Source organism: Dasypus novemcinctus, chromosome 14 (genome assembly GCF_030445035.2).
Source record: "Dasypus novemcinctus isolate mDasNov1 chromosome 14, mDasNov1.1.hap2, whole genome shotgun sequence".
NCBI classification, from domain to species: Eukaryota; Metazoa; Chordata; class Mammalia; order Cingulata; family Dasypodidae; genus Dasypus; species Dasypus novemcinctus.
Genome location: NC_080686.1, coordinates 32,104,429 through 32,132,251, shown reverse-complemented (window position 1 = coordinate 32,132,251; position 27,823 = coordinate 32,104,429). Strand labels below are relative to the sequence as shown.

General features: G+C 38.9%; 1 protein-coding gene across 4 annotated transcripts in view; it reads right to left on the bottom strand.

The window, feature by feature from the left end:
- SULF1 (sulfatase 1) overlaps positions 1 to 27,348 on the bottom strand; it is a 212,043-nt gene extending 184,695 nt beyond the window's left edge. For 3 of the 4 annotated variants that reach the window (XM_058275629.2, XM_071207847.1, XM_071207846.1), the window contains exon 1: positions 27,018 to 27,348. The gene's annotated coding sequence lies outside the window, so the exon portion shown is untranslated. The remainder of the gene's footprint in view (positions 1 to 27,017) is intronic. The other variant, XM_058275624.2, reaches the window with a different exon arrangement.
- Positions 27,349 to 27,823: the final 475 nt, after the last annotated feature.

Sequence of the window (27,823 nt, the reverse complement as noted above, 5' to 3'; positions counted from 1 at the left end):
TAGCTTTTCACTTCCAAACTTCTCGTCAGGAGGTGGAGGAATAAACTACAAATGCAAAAAAAACATACATGAGAGAGCAGGATCTGGGGAAGAGGGCATAGGAGCACAGATAAAAGCAGAGAAAATGAGATGAAAGCAGGAGGCATGTGAACACGAGCCTGGACAGGAGCTGACTCCAGAGGTTGCAGTCTTGTGGAGATGGACCCAGAGATGCCTAAGACCCAGATGGGGAAAAAACCTTAGTTCTAATCTGCAAGAGACCCATGTCTAGACCTGGAAGGTAGATTAGTAAGAACCAGGAGGCTAAGGGTCAGAGCCTAAGAGCAAAGGGAATGATAAGAGCACCTGAAAGGAATTGTGTTAATGCTTTCAACTGGTGCCAGGCTGAGTAACATGAGACACGGTGTATGATCAACTTCAGTGAAGGCAGTTTGTACCCTGAAATTCCTTTACGTTGCAGTAAAGTGAAGCTGTGCATTCAGGGTGTCTGTGAGCTGCCCAGGGATGGGAAGGCCAGGACAAAGGCAGTGTGACTGAAAGAGGAAAGGATGTAGGGAAAGTGGTCTTGTTTTGGGAAAATATATAAAATGAACCGTATGGGAAACTTTTGAGTGGGGAAAAACCACAAAAAGGAAGGGTGGAAGAGTGGGTTGGAAGAAGAAAGGTGGAAAACTGTATCCCATTTTTCATGAGCTCAACTCTGGTTCCTTCCTGAGCCACTGCTTAGTGGGCAGCTGTGCCCTGGAAAGCCAGGAGGTGTCCTGGAGGTGGCTCCACTCCTCACGTGGGACCAGAGTCTTTGCCAGAGAGGGCACCTCTTTTCAGACTAAGAGGTTACAGCAAAAAGAATAACCATGAAACCTAACACGCCGTGAGACTGGGCATCATTCTTTGTCAAAGGAAAAAGAGATTATAATCTAAAAGATGTTATACAGAAAGTCAAAGCCCACATCTGTCAGATTATCAACAGAGCACTTCAATTTTGCAAAGGCTGACTTAAAAATCACTGAAAAGGGACTTCTGGGAAGATAGCAAATTAGAAGGACACAGGACTCTCTTCTTTCCCAGAAAAATAGCTACAGAATAGGTAGAAACAGCCTGGAAAAAAAATGTTCTGGGGTTTAGGGCATGAGGGGAAGGCTGGACACTACCCAGAAGAGAGAGGGGCACAGTGGGAAAAAATCTCAACATCAAGACCGTGAGTAGAAGCTGCAACTGCAGCATCTTTCCCCCACTGCACGAGCAGACAATTTTGAATTCTCCAGCCTCAGACTGGCTGCTACAGACAGAGGGGCTGCAGGGATCTACCTCCCCGGGAAAGAGGAGAGAGAGGGATGCAGCCTAAGGCTGATTCAGCTTTAGGCCAACAAATTTGGTCTGTTGTGTCCCACAAGCACCTCCAGGATGGGCAGGGCCATGCCATTGTTTGTCCTGGGAACCAGCACCAGACTAAAGAGATCCAGTGCTCTCAATCATCCTCCCTACTGACCAGGACTGGCTGCTGAGGACACAGAGGGTAGTGGAATTATTTCCTACTTGGGAAAAGGGAGGGGGCTGCCAGCAAAGGTTGGAGAATGGCTTCTGAGAAAGATTGAACTGCCAGGCTCTGAAACCTCCAGGAAGAATCTTCTGCCACATTGTTTCTGTCCATGTTGCAGTGAACACACTCCAACCACACTTTGAACTGAGAGGGCTGCCGAAGAGTGCCATCTGCTAATGGACCAAGGAACTGAATGTGAGGATATTAAAAGTAACCACGAGAGGCTTTTTCTGGTCCTTACAGCCTCCCTCCCCAAGGCCCTTGAAAGCAGGTCTGCAACCCATTACTGGACCAGGGCTCAGATTAGAGTAAGAGGGACAATCCTAAAGACCTAGAATAGGTTGAACCAAGAATCTAAGAACGGTAGCCTCCCACCACTATAAATCCCTACAAAAAGTGAGAGAAATTCAGCAGAGTAAACTTACCAATATAATCAGATGCCTAAATATGAGCAAAAAATTTCAAGCCATACTAAGAAAATGGAAGACATGGCCCAAACAAAGGAATATATCAAAGCCCCAGATGAGACACAGGATTTGAAACAACTAATCAATGAGATCCATACAAATTTCAAAAATCAAATTAATGAGTTGAAAGATAATATGGCTAAAGAGATAAAGGACACCAAAAAGACACTCAGGGAGTACAAAAAAGAATTTGAAAACCAGAATAGAAAAGTAACAGAGCTCATGGCAATAAAAGCATGATGGGTGAGATAAAAAACACATTACAGGCATACAATAGCAGACTCAAAATGATAGAAGAAAGAATAAGTGATACAAAAGACAGAACAACTGAAATAGAAGAGAAAACAATGGAAAAACTTGAGCAGGGGCTCAGGGAGTTGAATGATGACATGAAGTGCAACAACATACATGTCCTGGGAGATTCAGAAGGAGAAGGGAAAAGGAGCAAAAACAGTATTTGAGGAAATAATGGCTGAAAACTTCCCAGCTCTCATGAAAGAAATGAATTTGCATGTCCAAGAAACACAGCATACCCCAATCAGATTAAATCTGAATAGACCGACTCCAAGACACATACTACTCAAAATGTCATACATCAAAGATAAAAGGAAATTTCTGAGAGCAACAAGAGACAAGCAAACCATCATTTATAAGAGATGCCCAGTAAGACTTAATGCATCTTGGAGGTGAGAAGAGAGTCATATGATATAATTAGGATACTGAAAGAGAAAAATTGCCAGCTAAGAATTCTTTATCCAGCAAAACTGTCCTAAAATATGAGGGTAAGTTTTAAATAGTCACAAACAGAACCTAAGAGAGTTTGTAAAAAAAAAAAAAAAAAAAAAATCCACCTTTGCAGTAAGCATATACTAAAGAGAGCCTTATAGCTCTTACAGAAAAAGACAGGAGAGAAAAGCTTGGAGGAGAGTGTACAAGGCACAACTAGCAGAAAGGACAAACAAAAGAGTGAAAAGACAGACGAAAATAAGATATAACATATGAAAACCAAAAAATAAGATGAGAGAAGTAAATAAGGCATTTACAGTAATATCAATGACTGTGAATGGATTAAACTCCCCAATCAAAAGACATAGGCTGACAGAACGGATAAGAAAACATGAGCCATCCATATGCTGCCTACCTTAGACCCAGGGACACAAACCAGTTGAAAGCGAAAGGTTGAAAAAGATACTCCAACAAATAGTAACCAAAAAAGAACAGAGGTAGCTATACTAATATTGGCCAAAACAGACTTTAAATGCAAAAAATTTATAAGATATAGAAGGCCATTATATATTAATAAAAGGGACAATCCATCAGGAAGATATAATAATCATAAATATCTATGCACCTAACCAGAGTGCCCCCAAAACACATGAGGCAAACTCTAGCAAAATTGAAGAGAGAAATAGGCATCTCCACAATTATAGTTGGAGACTTCAACACACCACTCACATCATTAGATAGAACAACTAGACAGCAGATCAACAAGGAAACAGAAAAATTGAACAATATGATAAAATAAGCTAGTCCTAACAGACATATACAGAATGCTGCATCCCAAAACAGCAGGTTATACATTCTTCTCAAGTGCTCCTGGATCTTTCTCCAGGATAGAACACATGTAAGGTTATAAGGCAGGACTCAATAAATATAAAAATGAAATTATTACCTTCTCAGATCATAATGGAGTGAAAGTGGAAATCAATAATAGAAAGGAAAGGGGCAATTTTGCAAATGTGTGGAGGCTAAATAGCATACTCCTACTAAATAATCATTGGGCAAAAGAAAAAATTGTAAGTGTAATTAGTAAGTAGGTTGAGACGAATGAAAATGAGAACACAACTTATCAAAACTTATAGGATACAACAAAGGCAGTCCTGAGAGGGAAATTTATAGCCGTAAATACCTATATTAAGAAAGAAGAAAGCGTTAAACTCAAAAATTTAATTGAACAACTAGAGAAACTAGAAAAAGAACAGCAAACCAATCCCAAAGCAAGCAGAAGGAAATAATAAAGATTAGAGCAGAAATAAATGAAACTGAGAACAACAACAACAACAACAAATACAGGAAATCAACAAAACCAAAAGATGGTTCTTTGAGAAAAATCAATAAAATTGACAAACCCTTAGCCAGACTAATGAAGAAAAAAGAGAAGATGCAAATAAATAAAATCAGAAATGAAAGGAGGGAAATTATGGTTCACCCTACAGAAATAAAAAGAATCATAAGAGGATATTATGAGAAGCTGTATGTAAACAAACTAGATAACCTAGATGAAATGGACAAATTCCAAAAACACAAACAACATACACTGACTCTACAGGAAATACAAGAACTTAAAAACTGATCGCATTTAAAGACACTGTATCAGTCATCAAAAATCTCCTAACAGTTGTGACTCAACTGACAGAGCATCTGCCTACCAAATAGGAGGTCCAGGGTTCGGCACCCAGGGCCTCCTGGCCTTTGTGGTGAGCTGGCCCACATGCAGTGCTGCCGTGCGCAAGGAGTGCCGTGCCACACAGGGGTGTTCCCCATGTAGAGGTACCCCACATGCAAGGAATGCGCCCCACAAGGAGAGCCGCCCTGTGCAAAAAAAGTGCAGCCCACCCAGGAGTGGTGCCGCACACACAGAGAGCTGAAGCAGCAAGATGACAAGATGATGCAACAAAAAAAAGCAACACAGTTTCCCAGTGCCACGTGACAAGAATGCAAGTGGACACAGAAGAACACACAGAGAGCAGACAATGGGGTGTGGAAGGAAGGGGAGAGAAATACATAAAATAAATGTTAAAAAAAAAAAAAAATCTCTCAACGAAGAAAACTCCAGGACCAGATGGCTTCACAGGTGAATTCTACCAACCATTTCAGAAAGAATTAACAACATTTCTGTTTAAATTCTTCCAAAAAATTGAAGAGGAAGGAAAAGTACCCAACACATTTTATGAAGCCAACATCACCCTAATACCAAAGCCAGATAAAGATACTATAAGAAAAGAAAGTTACAGATTAATCTCTCTAATGAGCATAGATGTAAAAATTCTCAACAAAATACTTGCAGGTAGAATCCAACAGCATATCAAAAGAATTATACACCATGTCCAAGTGGGATTTATTCCTGGTATGCAAGTGTGGTTCAACATAAGAAAATCAATTAACATAACACATCATATTAACAAACTGAAGGAAAAAAACAACACATGATCATCTCAATCGTTTGCAGAAAAGGTGTTTAACAAAATCCAGCATCCTTTCTTGATAAAAATACTTCAAAAGATAAGACTAGAAGGAGGATTCCTCAATATGATAAAGGGCATATATTACAAACCCACTACCAACATCCTACTCAATGGGGAAAGGTAGAAAGTTTTCCCTCTAAGATCAAGAAGTCAAGGATGCCCACTGTCATCACTATTATTCAATATTGTGCTAGAAGGTCTAGCTAGAGCAATTAGACAAAAATAATAAATAAAAGGCACCCAAACAGGAAAAGAGGAAGTAAAACTCTTCACTATTCCCGGATGACATGATCCTATATTTAGAAAACTCTGAAATGTCTATGACAAAACTACTTAAGCTGATAAACAAGTTCAGCAAAGTGGCAGATACAAGATCAACACACAAAAATGAGTAATGTTTCTGTACACTAGTACTGAACAATCTGAGGAGGAAATCAGGGAAAAAATTCCATTTATATCAGCAATAAAAAGACTCAAATACCTAGGAATCACTTTAACCAAAGCAATACAGGACCTATATTTAGAAAACTACAAAACACTGCCAAAATAAAGCAAAGGAGACCTAAGCAAATGACATTCTGTGCTCATCGATTGGAAGACTAATATCATGAAGATGTCAATCCTATCCAAACTGATTTGTAGATTCAATGCAATACCCATCAAAATTCCAACAGCCAATTTTACAGAAATAGATAAGGCAACTACCAAATTTATTTGGAGGGGAAAGTGCACCTGAACAAGCAAAAGCATTCTTAAAAAAGAAGAGTGATGTGGGATGAAGCATGAGCAACAAAAGAAAAAAATAGAAAGATGCAGTCTCCTCAAAATTAAACACTTTTGCCCGCAAAGGGCTTTGTCAAAAGTGTGAAAAGGCAGCTGACTAAATGGGAGAAAATATTTGGAAATCACATATCCGATACAGGTTTAATATCCATGATAAAGAGATGCTACAACTTAACAATAAAAAGACAAATGACCCAATTAAAAAATGGGCAAAAGACTTGAAAAGACATTTGTCCAAAGAAGAAATAGTTGAAAAAACACATGAAAAAATGTTCAACATCACTAGCAATTAGGAAATGCAAATCAAAAGTTCAATGAGATATCATTTCACACCTATTAGACTACTCACTGTTAAATGTTAACATGGTACTGTATAGCATAGTAAAACCTCATGTGAAATATGAATATGGGTAATATGGCATATATAAGAAAGACTGTTTTTCTTTGAAACTGAACAAATGTATATTAATGTTACAAGATGTTAATATAGGCAAAAACAAAAACCTTATAGTAAGTGAAAGAAAAAAGACACAAACTACTACATATTGTATGATTCCATTTATATAAAATGTAAATATAAATCATTTTATTAAGATGGAATTAGATTAGTGGTTAGGTAGGGCTGGGGAAGGATAGAGAGATTGAGAGGTGACTGCTAAGGGATGTAGAATATTTCCTTTTGGAGTAATAAAATTGCTCTAAAATTTTTTGTGAGGATGAGTGCACAAAACCGTGATTATACTAGAAGTCATCGATTGCCCACTTTAGATAGATTGTATAGTAATAAATATATCTCAATAAAACTGCTTTTAAAAATTCACTGAAAAGGATGATTTTTTCTTCCTTTTCTTTTTTCTGGCTTTGAAACTGAACTGGGTACTTTGCTGTGAAGCTGAGGTTTGGTGAATTTAATTTTTAGGTCTTGAGTCTAAATATATAAATCATGATGTGTTAAAGTCCTTTCACTATAGAACTCCAAACACCACTCATTCATTTAACAACATTAACTGAATGTTTAATGTGTGCCAGGGACTGCTGTTGATGCAAATAAGATATGGTGACTGCATATTTATATACTTTTTTTTCATACAAACTACATTCCTGGAAAGATTTCTTTTGGTTGCAGAATTATAAAAATTGCTGAGTATATGGAAAAGAAATTTGTTACAATATCAACTGAGTTTAGAGGGAAAAAAGGGAAAATTTGGAAGGTCTCTAGTTAATGCCATAGGGCTGGGACTCAGAGTACCCGGTTCTAAGTCCCACTTGGGACTTTCCAAGTCTGTAACATCTTCAGGTTAGAAGTCCTCAGAGCATGTTTTCTTGTTTGCAACATGGGGTCCAAGAGTTCCTTGTCATAGGGATGTTGCAAAGATTAAATTAGATAACGTATGTCAAGCACTTACTTGCACACAGCAGGTAGGTACTTAACTCTTAGCTCTTCAAAGAAATCTTAGCTCATATTATGTATAACATTAGTAAGTAAAATATAAGCATCTTTCTCATTTTGTTTTGCTCTTTAAAAAATTTTATTTTTCCATTGTCAAGTGCAACGCGAGCCTTGGAAATCTTTAGATCATTAGGAGTGTGAAAGGCATGGAATGTTAACAGAATATTTAGGAAAAGCAATGGTTCTGGAATTTTAGAACTTAGGTGTCTGTCTAGACTGCGCCACCACTTAGTAGCTGTGAACATAAATGGTACAAGTAACCTTCACAGCCCATTTCTTAATCTGTAAAATGGGTCTGATAAGCTTGTTCTATCTACTCCATGCAAACAGTTATAAGGATGAAATAAAATAATGCTGATAAAGATTATTTGCAATGTGTAATATGATATAAATAAAGGTTATTAAATTATCATTGAGTTCTCCTTGGTCTGTGGTACTGATAATTGATGACTGACTGGTAAAAGTGGAGATTACTTTTCCATTAATACAGAGATATAGGTTATAGGTTTGGAGGATTTGTAGAAAAATAGAACTGGATACTAGTTCTTCACTATACCTCCAATTGGCTTTGTAAGTATTATTTAATTACTGTGTGTTTCCTTTTTTAAAAAAATTGAATTTGGAAGTAATTTTAAACTTACAGAAAAGTTGCAAGAATAGAAGAGAGAATACTTGTACACCATTTACCTAGATTCTTCTATTGTTAACAATTTGCTCACTTGCCCTTCCTCCCTCTTTCTTTCTCTCACTCTCTCTCTGTTTTATTTTATTTTTTTTACTTGAACCCATTGCGAGTAAGTTGCACACATCATTGGCCTTTCACCCCTAAATACTTAGGTGTGTATTACCTAAGAATGTGCCTTGGTTTCTCATAATTTAAAATGGGCACGGGTACTCAGCTGTGACTTGCTCCATAAGGTTGTCAAAAATCAAATAAAATATTTTAAAAGCACTTAGGAAAGTATAAATTGTGGCATAGAATTAAGGGGCATATATTTCGTAAACTATGGGAAAAATCAAATTACATAAAATTTCAAATAACTTACGAATTATAGTAGAGTACTAAGAAAGTCCGCTGTCTATTTGCATAACAAGCATACAATTAGAGCCATTTAAGCGTGTCTGTGGGAAGCTAGAGAAAGTGGAAAGATGCCCTCTAGCTCTTGTCATGCTTGTTTAGTTGTATTCCTTTTGGGAGGACATGAATCTTTTTTGTATTGTGCTCTTTATTTTAACAGTTTGCCATTTTATGTTGTCTTTTGGTGGAGATTATGAGCCATGTTTGAGAAAAGGTCATAGTAATTAAAAGGCAGTTGCTGCTCATTGGCAAACAATAGAGCTGTGAAGAGTTTAGTAAGAATTCGGCTTGATTTCATCTGGTTGTTCTTTTGAGTTGTGAAAATGGCACACTTTATTTTCATTATAGACAACTGAGATACAAATAGGAAATAGCAAAGCATTGTTTTTACAGAAGTTTTCAGTGTACAGACTTAGTTGAAAATAGCACGAAAGGATTCTTATAGCCCAAAGAAAGAACTTTTCACAGACTCTTTCGTCAGCATCCACTGTAATAAGGTTGGGCAAGAAGGAAAATAGATAATTATTCTGCCACATTATCTTCACGTTCTCAATAGAATTCTCCCTTTCATCAGAAGTTGCAATACTGTTAAGCCTGATCTCTTTATAATTCTAACCAGACTTGCAATCACATTTTCCAGTGTATTGAAACATGACCAATGACCTAAAACTATGAATTAAAATGCCTTTTCCTATGACATATTTCTTTCATTGCTCTGAAAATCATAATGACTGCTTTTAGGTGCTTAACAACAACCAAAAGAGGACTGAGAACAAGTTTAAAAACAAAGCTATTTTTCAAAAACTTAAAACCACACTTCAGTATTCTAAAGAAATCTTTATTTTGAATCCTTAAAATGCTATTCCTTATGGTGAAAAATGAAAAAACGTAAGTTAACTATGAAATAATTTATAAACCAGTAATGATTAATTTTACTTCCTTTACACATAAAGCAGTTTAAACATAAATTATGTAGATATATAATCGTATATACATTCATGTAATTTATCAAGCTACTAGGAATGTTGTTCTTTTACTTCTTTTGGGAAAATTTCAGTAAATGAAGTATTTTAAAGGTTTATTTTTCAACAAGCTGACATTACTGAAGGACAGCTCGAATATTGTAACTCAATAGGTGTCCATAATATCGATAAAATTATGAGATGTTTCAAACCACTTGAAGTGTGGAGCAGTGGTGTAGGAATCAGAAAACATGAGTTCTAACACTGAGTAGCTGGCTTAGTATTTAGACTCAGGCAAGTGGCCTGTCTTCTCTCAGATTCCGTTTTCTGGGGTGTAAAAATGGCCTGTCTGCTCTGCTTACCAAATACTGCAAGTTTCAATGAGGTAACTCAAGTGAAAACACTTTGAAGGAGTGGTGGTTAATATTGTCATCATATGGGCAGTATTCTTTCAACAAAGGTTAAACAATGCCCACAAAAAAAGCTTCTTTATAATAAAGCTGTGTACTTTGAGTTCACTGATGGCATAGTGCTTAGTTATTTCCAATAGGATGAATTTCCCATAAGAAATACGTGCTTTCTAGTTACAATCATTCTTTACAGCACCTGATTACTCATTGTGGACTCCAGTACGAGGGTCCATGGTCAATAAGGGACTTGAGTTAACACCTCGTTAGGTCCTGATGTAAAATTGACACACGAACTCACTTTAGTCCTGTAGAATTTCACTGACTTATACCTTTTTGAGAAAACCTGGGTTATAGCTCTCTGTCTGCTAGGAAGAAGTTTTGTGGGCTTTAGGAAGATCCCTCAATAGCCGCAGGCCTCAGTTTCCTCAGATGTAAAAAGAGGGACTTTTTAAAAGAGGGACTTTACTTGAATGAGCTCTAAGATCTAACTGTAACATTCTGTTTCTATGATATCTTATATGCCCCTCCTAGAAAATCCATCCCAAATTCTAAATTATTTAACAGAACAAGAACAATTATTTAACAGAACAAGATCCAGAAGCTTTGATAGAATGTGAGATAATTTCTTCTTGCTGCTAAGTAATTTAAAGCCTCTCTCACCTCACTTGCTAATTGCCCTACAAATGAGAAGGCAATTCCTAAACAGAGAACGTTTACAATCAAATCCCACTATCCACTAACAACAGGATTTACTACGGAGTTTATAGTGCGTTTTAATTTACACTCTGCATAAATTCATTCAGATGGGACAGGTCTATATATCTGAACTTATCCCTGAAATCTTGGATTGGCCATAATTTTACAGGTCTTTAAAAACAGAATTGTCACAATCTCAATTCAGCAGTTTTCAAGAAAAATTAATTGATAACGCAGAACCCTGTGTGTCTGGCATGTGAGTGATATCCAGCTACACAATTTCACATCTAATCAAGTAAGATGGGAATTCTAGTTGGCCTGTTGTGTATTTGTATCTGTTCCTGAATGAAATCCAACTTGCCCAAATGCGGCCCTGGAGAGGAATGTGTGTAGAAGATGGAAAAATATTTGAGCCAGAGAAGCCATGCATGAGATAGCACCTTCCCGTAAAAGAATGTCAGGTATAGCTGCAGATTTGCTGTGCATTTATTTCCTAAAATTTAATCAATGACTAAAATGTGATTTACCATCCCCAGGTGTCTTTGACCTTTTCTTTTTCTTTTTAAAGAAGCTTTTAGATTACATAAATGTTACATAAAAAATATAGAGATTCCCTTATTCCCTACCCCCCCACACACACTTTGCCTCATTAACAACATCCTTCATTGGTGCAGTACTTTTGTTACAAATGATGAACACATACTGAAGCAAGGCTGCTAACCATAGTCTATAGTTTACATTATAGTTTACACTTGGCACTGCACAATTTTATAGGTTTTGACAAAATGTATAATGGCCTGTATCCATCACTGCAATGTCATGCAGGACAATTCCAATGTCCCCAAAATGCCCCATGATATACCTATTCTTTTCTCTCTCTCCCCTCAGAACCTCTGGTGGCCAGTGCCTTTATATCAATGTTACAAGTTCTTCCACTGCTAGAATAATAATAATAATTCTACTTTAGTTCATAGTTGCATTCCCGCCTTATGTTTGTTCATTCCTCAATCTTGAGGATTTGGAGATGGTGATGCCCACTCTGTTTCTGATTGAGAGGGGGTCTTTGAACTTTCTAACTGTAGTTATGTAATGAAGACCTGTATCATGAGCTGGATGCACTACCTTTAAGTTAAGCTTGATAATTGCAGAGGTTTAAAACTCAACTTCCGCTTCAAAGTTTCTAATAATATAGTAGAAGAAGCAATATTAAAAATCTATGAATAGTAATAAATGCAAAATTGTACATAATTAAGAATAAAAATTGGGTAAGATTATAAGTGGCAAGGGAGCACATAGAGAAGAAAACTATGGATGGTTCAATAGTAAGTAAACAAAAGCTCCACAGAGGTAATGGGACTGGAGTCTTTTTCTTCAAAGATGAGTGGGATTTGGACATGCAGAATCATGATGGGATGGCAGTCCCACTCCAGAAAATAGTATGAGCAAGTGCTTGGTGGTACAAATAAATGATATAAATCCAGGAGATATTAGAACAGCTAGTAAAGGGCAGAAGGTTTAGGGGGAAGGAAGATGGTGGTAATAGCAGAAGACCTTAAAAGATGATGATGGGCCAGATGCTTTGGAAAATTGGCCACCCCCATCCCAAGTTTACCAACAAAGGAGGAGTATAATGGTAGCCTCGGTGGGGAGAACTACAAAATAAAGGCAAGGTATGGAATGCTTGGTGGCTTATTCCAAAAAGGTTAACTAATTTCCTTAAAGTCAAACTTATTAGTTGTAGCCAAGTTCTAGAATCCAGGTTTCCAGTGTTTTTTCTACCATACCACCCTCCCTTTTTTCTTATCTATAACACTCTTATCATTATTCAGCAAATTTTCTTTCATTGCTAGTAATATGTACTTAGTTAAGTCATTTTTTAAGTCTTGAAAATGTATCAAGGGAATGATAAATAGTATATACATTTCAATTTTATTATTTACTCAGCATAAAATGATTTACCCAAAGCAACAAGGCAGTCAAATGGAGGAAGTAGTAAGTTTCCTAAGGGGTTATGACAGACACAATTGTAGGAACATCTCCAATTCCACTTCTGAGACTACTGTACTGGTTGACCACTAATGGTAGATCAATAGATAGCTAATTCTGGAGCAAAAAGGCTAGTGAGAATAACAGTAATACACGAAGTTGATCAAATAGCTTATTTTGCCTCTGTTTTCTGTCCTTAATATAATGTCCAAAAACTTGAATCCGTATGAGAGAGCATGTGTGACTGCACTGACACTCTTACTTTCCCCTTCCTTTCCACTTATTTTTCTTTTCTTACAAGGGCCATGCTTCTCTAACACAAGGTCTCTTTGTACCTATAAGACAGATCTAGACGTTAAACATGTTAGAGTAGAATCCTGAATTGAAATCTGAATTTAGACAGTCTGAAATTAGGAACCTTAGGAAGAGCAATTTATGTTTCCTGTGCTAATCTTCATACAGGGACACCGCCCCATGACCTAATCAGGGGCCAGAAGAGGGAGACCGCGTGTTAGGCTAGGCAACTCAGCCCGTCTTGGGGACTTGCTAACAATGACTGTGCTTGGTCTGACTAAAGTGCTTGTGTCTTATATCTTTCCCCCTTGTTTCACTGCATTGGATGTCTCAAGAATTACCCATTCAGTCTCCAGCCATTAACGGTTTCCAAAAAAAACTGGCTCGTGCCAACTAGTTACTCATGCCTGTCAACCCTGAGTGAGAAATAGATTACAGGTGCTGATACTCAGGCTGGCATTTCTGACTTAGAAAGCAGGCACCTTGGTTCAGAAAGCTGAGTTGGATAAAATAAAAACAAGCCAAAGTACTCATTAAAAACTTGAACACAACCCAAGTCTCTTTTGAGGAACAAAAACGGTTGTCAAGTCTCCACCGGTCAATGTTATTCCTGCAAATTTCTAGTAACAGGACTACATTTTAATTCTAAATCTTGATGACTCTGTATTCTTTCAATCAATCATGTTGCCCCCAATATCCAGAGCAAGTGTTTGAAATTGTAAACACAATATTCTACCTCTAATAAAAATTATACCTAATCCTGAAAAAAACTGTCCATTGAATCTAATTTACTATAAGGGCATAACTAAAGCATTGCTCTCCTATTCAGAACCATCTTGAAAGGGATCCTAAAATGTACTGTGACCAAAAATAAATTTTAAAAAGGGCAAAGCAAGAGGACAGAAATAAAGGCAGGAGAATGGGGAAACCATTCTCAAACCTTCACATTAAGAACTATTTGCAGAAAGTGGATGTAGCTCAACTGGTAGAGCATCTGCTTACCATATAGGAGGTCCAGGGTTCGAACCCAGGGCCTTCTGGCCCATGTGGTGAGCTGGTCCATGTGCAGCGCTGCCACACGCAAGCAGTGCCATGCCACATGGAGTGTCCTCCATGTAGGGGAGCCCCACGCACAAGGAGTGCACCCTGCAAGGAGTGCTGCCCTACATGAAAAAAAGCACAGCCTGCCCAGGAGTGGTGCTGCACACACATGGAGAGCTGACGCAGCAAGATGATACAACAAAGAGACACAGATTCCCGGTGCCACCAAGAATGCAAGCAGACACAGGAGACACACAGCAAATGGACACAAGAGAGCAGACAACGGGGAGGAGGAAAGGGAAGAGAAATAAATAAAATAAATCTTTAAAAAAAAAAAAGAATGATTTGTCTTTGTAGAGACTGAAGAAGGAAGTGTCCATATCATTGGTAAAGTTCATATATCCTGCAGTAAGAGTGTCAGCCCTCTCTAAGGTAGAATCAGAAGGTTTAGGAACAGAAGCAACTTAAATATTTCATCTCTTGCCTCTTGGCTCTCTTTAAATTTTTTGTCTCTCTGCAGCATTTTCCTAGTTGAAAGAAGAGAATTAGAGGTCTTCTGTAGAAGTAGCTTGTTGTTCTGTATGGAAAATTCATTACTTTCCCACAAAACTTAGAAACACTAGAATTGTTGTTTGCTAACCATTTTCTTAATCTGAGAAAAAAAAAATCCTTTATCTAAGGAGGACTATGTAAGCGTGTTATAAAAAAACTAGATTTTTACCTCTCTTTGCAGTATTAAACATATATCTTGATGGTGCTGGTCTGTGAGGGGGGTAGGGTGGGGTGTTGGGTTGGACTATCCATGGAACGGGGCGCGGGGGGGGGGCGGCCAGGGGAAGGAACAAGTGAACTCTGGGGATTTGCAGGTCTGAGGTTAAGACTACATTAGGAATGTTCTTTTGGCAAATACTGCAGGGGAGGGTTACTGGTGTAGGGTGTTGGATATGGGGTGGGGACATACAGTATAGGGCATACCTGGGGCATGCTTCTCTGGAATATGTAAGTGCTCATCTCATCATAGAGTGTTATATCAGTGGGTGGAGACCCACACAATAAACAGGAAGATATTGAATTCCCATCCTGGGGATGCCTGCTTTGGTCCCTATTAGAGGGGCAAGAGTCTCTCGAGAACATAGGCAGTGACTGATAAAAGAAAACAGACCAATGTATTAAGTCCTCAATATTATTGCAAGTAACTATGAATTTTATTGTTCAAAAAGTGAAAACTTGGGAAGTAGACTTGGCTTGACTGATAGAGCATCCGCCTATCATATGGGAGGCCCACGGTTCAAACCCAGGTCTTCCTGACCCATGTGGAGAGCTGGCCCACACGCAGCGCTGATGCACACAGGAGTGCCGTGCCGTGCAAGAGTGTCCCCTGCGTAGGGGAGCCCCATGCGCAAGGAGTGCAACCTGTAAGGAGAGCCGCCCCAAGCAAAAAAAGCGCAGCCTGCCCAGGAGTGGCACCGCACACACGGAGAGCTGATGCAGCAAGATGACGCAACAAAAAGAGACACAGATTCCTAGTGCCACTGACGAGAATGCAAGCAGACACAGAAGAACACACAGTGAATGGACATAGAAAGCAGACAACGGGGGGAGTGAGGGGAGGTGCAGGGGGAAGGGGAGAGAAATAAATAAAAAATCTTAAAAAAAAAAGTGTAACTTAGTGGTTATCATAGGTCCTGAGGGAAGGGGAAGGGAAGAATAGATGAAACATAGGGCATTTTTAAGGCATTAGAATTGTTCTTCATGATCTTGCAATAATGGGTACAGGCCAATTTAAATTTCATCAAAATTTATAAAAGCGCATAGTCCAAAATGTAAATCATAATAATGTAAATCATTGACCATGGTTAGTAACAATATTTCAATATTTGTATATCAGTTGTAATAACGTTGGGTATATGAGAATTCCCTATATTCTCTACATGACTTTTCTGTAACTAAAGCTTCTTCGAAGATATAATAAAAAAAAAATAAGACAATGGGGGACCCTGCGGAAGAAAATGTCACTGTACATACAAGACAACAGATCCTATGGTGATATATAAAAGTTTTATTTAAAAATTTAAAAAAAATTTTTGTATTTTATATGTTATTTTTTAAACTATCATTCTTATTTCATTTTCTTATTTTTATTTGGTTGTTTTCTTGGTTTTAACTTTAGAGAGGTTTTGGATCACAGAAGAGTCACAACTGTGTCAGGGGAAGAACATTTGTGCAGGGTGTCAGTGATGGGGGGATGTATGGAAGGGGGTTCACTTGGGCATGCCTCTAAGGTATATGAATGTGTTCAAGTGTTCATGGGGCATTGTCATGATGGGTGAAGATACACTCAATAACTGACAGAACATTGAATTCCCATGCTGGGGAGTTCTGCCACATTCTCTAATGGGACAGCAAGAATCCACCATGTACAGGGGCAATGACTAGTGAAAGAGGATGGACCATTGCGACAGGCCCTTGGTATTGATGATTGTACTTATGAACCTTTTCTTTTGAAATTGAAACAGCTTAGTATTATATGTTGTCCAAGAGTTACCTCCTGAGGAGCTCCTTACGGCTCAAACGTGACCTCTTTCTAAGTCAATCTCAGCATATAAACACACTACTTTCCCCCCAGCATGGGACATGACTCCCAGGGATGAGCTCCCTGGCAACAAGGGATTATTACCAAGTGCAACTAGCAATGTACCTGGAAAAAGACCTAGACCATAAGGGGGAAATGGTAAATACAAATGAGTTTTTATGGCTAAAAGATTTCAAAGCAAGTCAGTAGGTCATCCAGAGGTTACGCTTATGCATGTCTCAGCAGGATCTCATTGACTGCCAAAGTAAATAATACCTCAAACAGCAGGTCTCCTGAGGGTTCTAGAGACAAACAGACACTATAGGCAGGGCAGGTAGCTCAGGAGTTTGGCATCCTGTCAGTGGCCTTACCTTGGAATTTATGTTCCCCAGAGTGACAGAGTAGGACTCATTTGAGGTTTTTCTACACATGGCTCCTCTGCCCCCTTCTATTTGACTCTGTAGTTAGCACTATATTTGATAGGCATATCAAGAGACTTAAATCTTTAGTCCATCCATGTGCCAGTTGGGCCAGAGTTGCAACACCTACTCTTCAGTTAACTGGCCTCACCCAGAACAACTAACAAGGAAATGATGATGGATAATGACCATCCCAAGGAACAGAGAGAGCCTGCAACTGCAAGCAACATACTTCCATCCATGTGCCCCATGGAATCTTAGTTCCCTCTCAATTAGAGGCAGAGTGGGCATCACCATCCCAAAATCCTCAAGATTTGGGAATGAACAATGAGCTAAAGTAGACTTATATTATTCTCCTATAAACTTACTGATGTTTTAGCAATGGAAGAACTTTTATCATTGATGTGGAGGCAGTGGCCACTGGAGGTTCTGAGGGGGAGGAAGAGGGAAAAATAGGTGCAATATTGGGGTATTTTCAGGACACTGGAATTGGCCTTCATGACTTTGCAATGCCAGCTACAAACCATTACATATTTTGCCATAACTTACAAAATTGCACAGGACAGAGTGTGAACTGTAATGTAAACCACAATCCACGGTTAGTGGCAATACTTCAAAATGTGTTCATCAGTTGTCACAAATGTACCACACTAATGAAGGAGGTTGTTAATGTGGGAAAGTGTGGGAGGGAAAGAGGATGGGGTATATGGGAATCCCCTAGATTTTTTAATATAACATTTATGTAATCTAAAGTCTCTTTTAAAAATATAAATTTTAAAAGATATATATACACACACACATATGTATTTATCCATATTTGCATTATGTTATCCCAATTATAGTCCATTAACTTACAGATAACAGATAAACATTAATAATGACCTTTGTCTTTTTAGAACTGTCTCCTGTTGAAAAATGAAAGTCACTTTCCAGCATCCCAGTTTTTCTTAGGTGGTGCCACTATGCACCTGGTCCCCAGGGCTTAAGAACTCAGTATCGGCTCGTTACCTTTCTCTCTTTTGTCCCTTATTCGACCAATACCAAGTTGTTATTTACTTCTTTACGAGGTTTCTTAAACCTGTGGTTTCCTCCTTATCATTCTCCCTGTCATCAAAGGGAACAGGCAACACTATTTTACTTCTTATTTGGACTTCTGATAACCTCCCAATTTTCTTCATTGATCTTATTTCTTGCCCTCTCTCCTAGATTCCTGAAAACCGACTGCTTAAAGCTTCTTAAGGCATTTCTTTCTGTAAAGCCCAAATCTCTCTTCCTAGAATCTGGCCCAATTTAGCTATGACATGACATGCTTAAAACAGAAAAGGGCACAGAGCTGAGGGTCCTGAAAAGCACACTCTTTCTCTTCCTCTCTCTCCTTTTCCTTGTTTTCTCTTACTTCATTTTCTCTATCCTTTTTTCCCCTCCCTCTCCCCTCTTCCTCTCCTCTTTGCCTAGTGACCCCTTCTTTGTAGTCTCAAATTGCAACTATACAAATTCTTTGATTAAAAAATGTTATGTCTTTATTTGAAAATGACCCCTCAGTTTCAATTCCAAGGCTTTAGCTCAAGGAGTTCCCTTTCTCATTTTTCCAGGGGAAAAAAATCGAGCTGTTCATGCATGTTCTATGTTCTAGGCTCTGGGTTAATCACAACTTGGTATTGGTTGAATACTTTTTTCTCATTTAATCCTTATAACAACTCTTTCTAACCATATTCCCATTTTACAGATAAGGAAACTGAGTGAAAAGGAGAAAAAATACATTCTCCAAGACCACACCTCTTGTGATGGGTGGAAATGAATCAGTACTCTTACCAGAGCAAAGCCCTGCCCAGTTTAGGTTCCAGCTCCCGCAATGGGGAGACCTGTTGCTATCCCTTGTATTGAGTTAGTACTAATAATTGATACTTAGCCACAAAATTCTTTGTGTTACTACTGAAAAAACTTTTCTGTATGCTTGTCTCTCCTCACAGCTCCACTAGCTATTTCTTTAGAACAAGGGTAGTATCTTTTTACTTATTTTGTATTCCCCTCAGCTTCTAGGACAGGAAGTTCTCACATACATGTGGAATAAATGAATTATCAAGTTGATGGAGATAACAATAGTTTTATTTTGCCTGTTCCTTTTGGCTTAGATTCTATTCGGAAGGCATATTATGGCTGTTCCTATACAAGATCAACTCAACTGCTAAAAATAAAAAAATTTTTTTAAAATTTTTAAAAATTAAGCTGTTTTACGTGAGTGTATCCATCACATCTTTTACTGATATAGCTGTCATAACAAGAAGAATATGCTAACATGTGTGAAGACTCTAGGTGTCTCAAATAAAAAATATTATTAATATATCCTATACTTCTATTTACCAGCTATATTCAGAACACCGTGCTTTCTCTTAACAGTAGGAAGCGCTCAAGAAGACAAAAGTAGAGCATGATTTGTCGGGGCCTCACTTGTCCTGGACTCCCCTCTTTATAAGATGAAAGTTAAAAGCTGATGTTTTAAGAATTTCTGGATGCAATGCAAAGCACATCTGTTCACCAGGACATTCTATTTAGGGGAAGATTGATTATTGGCAGGTGAAGGTTAAAGCAGAGGCTTTAAACTGGTAGGAAGTCTATTCTGAGGACATGTTATATTAAGAAAGATGATTTTGGTACTAAGCCATATTAGTGATAGAAATTTTAAGGTAATATCCACAGATGCACACTCCAAAATGAATATATCAATAAATGCACTCTCTGAACGCAATTAATCTTTCCTTGCTATGACTCTAGTGTAGTCAATATCTTCCAATAGTCTGACCTTCACTTTCATTTTAAATAAATACGGCAGGTGGTGCCTATGAGTTATATAACACCATACTACAAAAGTGAGCAATAAACTAATCTCTCTGTGATTCAGATTTCTATTTGGGTTATGAAGAATATATTATTGTTCAGAAAAATGGGAAAATTTCTTTAGATTAGACAATATTTGTCCTCTTTGTACTGCCTCATTGTCATGAGAATATGGGGGAGGTGGGAGCAGGAGGGTATTTTCATGAATTCTCCAAATTAAATTGTTTCAGGCCTTCCTATATGTATTTATTCTACGAAGTAGGGAAGTTCCATATATTAGTAACCCTATTTTGAGATTGGAAAAACCATACAACTAAGTAATAAAAACTAGTTCAGGGTTTCATTTAACCGTAAAAACAGAACCAGTACCTAGCAACAGCAATTTTTAGCACAATTGATGATGTGGGAAATGCCAAGAAAAGAAAAAAAATCAAAACCAAGTAGAAATAAAACAAAAGCAAAAATACACAAAAGTAAATGAAAATCTATGTAAGAGTCAATTGTTTGGAGAAGAAAAAGCAATTTTGTAGTTTTATAATGTTCTCGACTATGTGATAAGATAAGCCCCTACCTTGTTATGATACTCTTTTCTTACAAATATGCTGAGGTTCACATGTGAGTTTATTGTCAGATGAACTTTAGAATCTTTTTAATTTTGTGTTCAACAAGTGCCATTTGGGCTCTTACCAGTTCCTATTGGCCATTTAACCTTCTGTTAGAATTTGATGAATTAGTATTAATGAAATGGGTAGGTTAACTTTGAGAGAATCTACTTTTTACAATTAAGAATTTTCATCCAGCAACACAGTGTGTCTTGTCATTTATTCACAGTAGCAGTTTAATTTTCAAACTCAAGTATCACAGCTAAATAGTCCAATCCCTTAAAGTCATGTTTTAGAGAATGTGGAAATAGCTACCGACAGATTTGTACCTGTGCAGTAAAAAGGCATATGGTAAAAGAAACATTTTACCTTTAAGGTCAAGTGAAGAGCTGCATTTTAAAAAAAATTAACAAATGTTTAATACACTATGAAACAGTGATACATGGACCATATATTTTGAGGGCAAAGAGGACTAGCTTAGCAGTTACAGCTGAAAATGAGGTCAGGCAACAAAATTGTTAGTGTTTCTCTTTGAAAGTTCTGTAAACATGTTTGCCAGAGGGTAGAAGGGATCTCCAGAAATATTGCCTTGCTCGTCATCCTAGAGGCAGTCCCAGCTTCTGTTCTGCTTTTGGCCTAGGGCAGGTGCATACCAGATGAGCAGAGTTGGAAAGAATATCCTTTGATCTCTCCCAAGATCCTAAAATCTGGAATTGAATGACCAGTGTCCGAGGATATATTTGCTAAGTGGCATTCAGTGCTCTGTTAGACAGTTTCTCACTCAGCTGTCCTGGGAGAAGGGCACGAGTAGAAGTTTCAATGTTTGATGTGGGTACAGAGCTTGGGAACAGGAAAGAACCCAAGCTGATTGTTTTTAGCTTTTCATTAAATTGGGTTTGGAGGTGAAGAATGGCAAAGGGCCAGCCCCGTGTTTTGTCTAAATGGTATCTTCCTTTACCAATTACTTCTGAAAGCTTGACCTGACTCTCCACTATGTTTTGCCAAGTTATTATTTCTCAATAATGTGTTGAGAAAAAGAGAACACATGAACCTTTGGTGAATTCAGCTCCCTTGCTGCAAGGCCATGGATAGAGCCCTTTGTTCCTCTCCAGCACTGCTCTTTATTAACCTTAAATGCAGGAGCCTGGACACAGCTCCCTACAATGTGGACTCAACTGTCACCACTGTCCCTACGGATCCATTAACTCAGTTGCTCCAAATCCCTAAACGCCAAAGGCAGTTGTTCTCTCATCCCCCACCAATTTCTGCCTCTCTTTTCTCTGCTTTCTTTAGTGGCAGAGGAAAAGGCTAAAGGAAGTTACCCCATAAATAGAGTTAAAAATGACTTAATTGAGATGAGCACATTCTTGTATTCTAGATTAATATCTAGATATGCCCAAGGCAACACAGCTGGTAAGAGGTGGCCTCTGGATTAGAACACAGGTCTGTCTGAATCCAAAGACTGTTCTCTCCTGCTTTCCAAATCCTATACGGAATCTTTGATGATGGAGAAGAAGCTAATAGATGTGACTATAGTTATAGAAAACTGAAATAGATGGAGATTTCTCATATAATACACCTAATCTTGGGCAAAAATTTCACATTCTGCCTATGTGGCATTTTTCCTAAAGTTCCCCCAAATGAAACCAATTGAACTTCATAACTTTTTCTCCCTTCTCATGAGTGGGGAGTGGGGACATTGATAGAGACTTTAGTGACTCTACAGTGAAATAACAATAGAGAGGAAAGTGCCTTGGATGTTTGACTGTACTGGTGATTTATTCAACACACACACCTTCTGTCTTGAAGCACTTCACCAGACCTGAGGTGTCAAAAGGTAAAAAGGAAAATCATAAAGCAGGATAAAAGATCAGGGACTTGTGCCAAACACAATCTATAAAATGACTAATGGTCAGCATCAAGGGAAGGAAAACATCACTGAGAGATGTGGTGAGCGGGGAAGACATCCTGGAAGTTAAGCTGAAACTTGGAGAATGAGAAATAGAGGTGATGAGGATTGCGACACATAGGCTTATAAATGTAGAACCAGAAGGAAGCTCACATGTGATTACTTTAACACCACCAACAAGGAAATGGAAAACTAGAGTGGTGAGAGGTAAGAGAAGAGACCAGAAGGAGGGGACATTGAGCTGGCTACTTTAGCTGAACGGAAGGGTGGACTTCTAAAGTTGTAGGAATTTAGTGGGAAATGTAGTTGGAAAAGTGAGTTGAGGTCAAATAACAGGACCAGAAAGTCAGACTGAGAAGCCCCAACTTCATCCTGTGGGGAACAAGGGTCCATTTGGTAATTATCAATCCGGGAATGCTTTGATGGAAGCTCAACATGCAAGTAGTGTACAGAGAGGGAAATGGAGGCAGGTGGAGAAGAGAGAAGACTGTTGTAATGACCCAAGTGTGAGGTGATCATTGTTTTGGGGTGGTAGCTGTGGGCCAGATGTGGGAATCATTTTAAAGGAAAGACTGACAGAATCTGATGACAGATTGGCGATGGGGGAGAAAAGAGAGATTAGAGAGAGACAAAAAACACCAGCTAAATCCTCTCCTTCCTAGCATATTGATACAGAACTGAAAATATTTTAAATAGAAAACATGTTTCAGAACAAACTCTCTCCACACAAAACCATCTATATCTTCTTTCAAATATCTTTTTCAGTTATGAATCTAACCTAAAGTAAAGGTGAATTTACTATATGACTGCTGAATTAATTTCACACGAGCCTCTTCCCCCCCCAAAGCCAACGGTAATGATAAAAATAATGAAACTCCATTTAGAGCCAATTCCTTAAAACTTTTAATCTCCTTACATCTACTCCATGATCTCCCCACAAAAATATTGCCGAGGGAAAAAAGAGCCAGATGTCCTGATCCATTGGTTTGCCTCATCCACATGGCAATGTCTGGGGAAATTGCAATACTATAGCAGCTTTATGGGTTTTTAAAGAATATATCCAAAACACAAGAGAACCAAGTCCCTATTCATTCCTATATGGATACATCATTAAGAAAGGAAATAGAAAATGTCTCAGCTTTCTGCACACACTTCCCACTTGTCTCTATTGTAATAATGGAAGTGTCCAGGGTGATCTCCCTGACGTCACACATTTCCTTTGAAGGAAACAGAGAAGAATATTTTTAATTCCTTGACGAAGGTCCCACCACAAGTTTGGTGGAACAAATAAACAATACGAGATCAGGGTATTTTAGTATTCTATTCCACCATAAAAACGAATAGGTTACCAGGGGATGGGGTAGGGGTAGCGAATGGGAAGTTAAGGCTTAAAATGTACAGGGTTCCTATTTGGAATGATGGAAATATTATGGTAATGGATGGTGGTGATGGTAGCACAACACTGTGAATGTAATGAACAGCATTTAAATGTATATATGAATGTGGCTAAAAGGGGAAATGTTAGGTTGTATAGACAGTAACAGAATAAAATGTTTTTAAAAAACCCATGGAGGGAAGCGGACTTGGCCCAATGGATAGGGCATCCGCCTACCACATGGGAGGTCCGCGGTTCAAACCCCCGGCCTCCTTGACCTGTGTGGTACTGGCCCATGCGCAGTGCTGATGCGCGCAAGGGGTGCTGTGCCACGCAGGGGTGCCCCCCCGCGTAGGGGAGCCCCATGCTCAAGGAGTGCGCCCTGTAAGGAGAGCTGCCCAGCATGAGAGAAAGTGAGGCCTGCCCAAGAATGGCACCGCACAAACGGAGAGCTGACACAGCAAGATGACGCAACAAAAAGAGACACAGACTCCCATGCCGCTGATAAGGATAGAAGCGGTCACAGAGGAACATACAGTGAATGGACACAGAGAGCAGACAACTGGGGGTGGGGGGGTGGGGGGAAGGAGAGAAATAAATAAAAAATAAATCTTTAAAAAAAAAAAAACCCATGGAAGTACACTATACAGTGAACCCTAGGTCAAACCATAGACTGCAGTTAATAGTACAATTATCAAATGGGCTTTTCCTCAGTTGTAACAAAGGCACCACACCAATGCAAGGTGTTACTAATAGGAGAGTATACAGAAATCCTGTATTTTATGCATGATTGTTCTTTAAACCCACAATTTCTCTAATAAAAAGAAAAAAAATGAATATTGTAACTTTCATCAATCAAGCTTTCAGATGACTTTTTGACTCCAAGATTCATCATCTTAATGAATGCCTAGATAACGAACTGGAATCTGCTCCCCATCCACCCGCTGCTGCCCTGCCCACCCCCCCCAATTATTTTTAACCTCACTGGGAGGGGTATCCCATGTGCTCAAACACTTTTACAGCTGTTCCAGTCCTGATGGGAACTTCACGTGTGTAACCAGCACAAGCGCTGTCAGGAAGAAACCAAATGTCAAAGTGAGATGTGTACAAGTCACCATAATTATGTCTCTGAATGTTTACCATCCGAGACAGTAGATTTAGATTTTGACAAGAAACGGGGATTGCCTCGTGGGCACTCTCTGTTTAAACACGTACTTTTAGTTCACTAAGTAACTTCATATTTCCCTGTCTTCTTGCGGGGGTGGGGGGTGGAGGAACAATGTCTTTTGAAGGTGTGCATTTATCATTTCTCAGCACTTCCTTTTATCTTTCCATCCTGCCTACTACTGCTTTTTTTTTTTCTGCGTGAAATTCTCGCGGATTTTCTAAGTCCTGTTGAGGCAAACTTTTGTGATTAGTCTGCAACATTGGCAACATATGCTCGTGTGGCTCCTGTTGCTCAAAAGCACCTTGTTTGGATTAGAATGCCACCAAGCCCCATCTCATGAAGGAAAACTTTCCTTTCTCCTGAAGTCTGTCTGTGGTAGTGAGAGATGGCCCTGGTAGATCAGCACCAGATCTACTAATGCTGTCCACGCACCTCTACTCCTGAGCATAGTTTGTCTTTCCGTCTTCAGTTTTTAAAACCCAGTTCCAGTTTGTAAAGCCAAAATGGAATGACTAGAATTCCAAAAGACTTCGGCTTATGAACTTAGTACTACTTTGATTATGTAATAAGGGATAATAAACAGTCAGAAAAACTGCCTGAGTATTTATGAGGATATTTCTCCATCGAAATAGATTTTTGAGACTGTTACCAAAGAACATTCTGAACAACTTCACATCACACTAAAAAAAAATTGTTTTAATTATAAAGTTTTAAGGAAGAGGATAAAAGGTCAACTGTCTGGTTGCAAAATATATATGTATATATATATATAAAACACAGCTTGAAACAAATTTATTGGCATCTTTATGCAGTTGAATACTAAAGTCACAGAGCACTAGCCATAAGTCCTGTTATTCAACCTACTAAACAGATCCTATTTCAGAATGGCTTATATACAGTTTTATTCATACAATCTCTCTCACCTGCAGAGGGTGACGACAGTGTTGGGTTTCTCTATAAAATGCAAAAGGGCAGTTAAGACCTGGAATTCCTGAGTACCACAGGTATACGAACACTGCTACAGGATCACAGGTCTGCTAGAGTTGCAAAAGAAGTAACTCATCTAGCTTGACCATAGTTTTGAAAAATATAAATTTTATTTTTTGATCCCTGTAAAAATATGGCATCAATTTATAAAGCCTATTTTATACCACACATGAAACATAGTATATAAACCCCATTGTCATATTCAGTCCCATTTAATTCTGGTGAGTGCTTTTGGCAGAGTGGGGTAAGTTAATGGCTACGCACATATGCGCTGACAATCTATTTTATATTGCTTAAGTACCGGATGACCATTAATTTCCAATGACTAATTTCCAATTAAAACCTTTTTTTTTTTTGCTTATAATCAAGCCTGAAAAATCTATTTACATTTAATTAACACTTCAGATACCCTATTTAAAACCTATAAAAGTAGTGACTTTAATGGTCCATTTCAGGGATGCTACTTTAGTTTTCAATGACTTGTTAAACTTTCACAAACAGCTCTGCAAATGAATTACCTCCATCTGCTCCCCCAGCAGCTGCAAGAGGGCTATGTTAAAGAGCTTTTTCCAACTTCCTCCTTTTCTGCTTTTCTTGTAGCTCTAAGCATTTTTGTTTTAAAGTAGATCTAGCTACTCCCAGTCCGCTCAGTAGATAGCCCCTTCTCAGGAGTTTTCCCACTTTAGAATCAACCTTCCCCCCAAATTGAAAAGCACTTTGCTCCACCTTAAGCGGACATAATTTACGTTGCAAAAATCTGTTAAGAAAGCATTTCCATCTCTGCCAACAACTAGTAAGAGACGCGCACAGGAATCTTTATAAATGGAGTAGTAAAATGCAACAGTTTGAAAGTGAATTCTAATTTTGAAAACTAAAATAAATAATAAACACTTGCTTGGCTCTATTCATCCTTTTAAGCAATTTATACCTCCTGTTCTGAGTATGTCACGGGGTTGTTAAAGAGCACAAACACCGCTCCGACAGACATTTTCTTAGCTGCACCTCCAAAAGCCGGGCTGGAGTGCTGGTACGATAAGGACAGCCCAGCAGCAAGCTCCGCTCGCTGTTATCTGTCAGCCGTACAATAGCAGCCTTGATAGGACAGCAGCAACTGGCTTTGACAAGTGTGCTGTGCTTGCATTCCATTCAAAACTATGTTAGAGAGAGAGAGAGAAGCACTGAATGCCTTTTCCTTTACCTGTAAAAACGGCTTTTCTTGTGGCTGCTGGAAATGAATCCCTCTTGTTCCAAAAGCAAAGTAGTTTTGCTGCCTGCAACTCTCTCTTGGAGAAGACCACACAGCTCCCGCAAGGCAGCCGTCCTTCTCTTAATCCCCACTCGAACGTGATGACACACACTAACCCCAACCATCTGTTGAAACACGTCCTCAAGCACTCAGCACAGTGGTGTGTCAAGACAGGCTGCCCAATCCAATTGCTGGCGCTGGGTGTCTCCTAAGGATTGGAGGCTGAGGGTAGGACAGAAACGAGAGGTCTCAGAACTCCCAGGCAAGTAACCTGAGATTTTCCGAGAGAAAGGACGGCTATAAAAAAAGAGGAGAAGTGGGAGGTGCTACAGAGAAGGTGGAGGGAATGAATTATTCTAGTGGCCACTTGCGCTGTTACTTTTCACAACTCCTTGTGTTCCCCGGGGACGTTTGGGACCCTGGGTAGGATGCAGAGGGGCACAACAAAAACACTAAACATCTTTCCTACCGATCTACTGAGGGCAACCCTCTCAAGGAGGGGCAGCCCCCAGCCCACCCCCCACCTCCGCCAGAGGAGATAAAAGATTCAACTTGACAAGCTGATAAAGTGTTAATGTAGGAGTCGTTTGCACTGATATGTGACAGCTACATTTTGAAATCTGAACTCCTACCTTCCTTTGATTAAATTGTGGCTGCCTCCAACATTCCTGGGACGAAGGGGTGGGGGCGCCGCCGAGGGCAGCAACTTCTCCATTCCCACCGACTACCACAGGCTGAACTTCAGAAAGAGTGAAAAT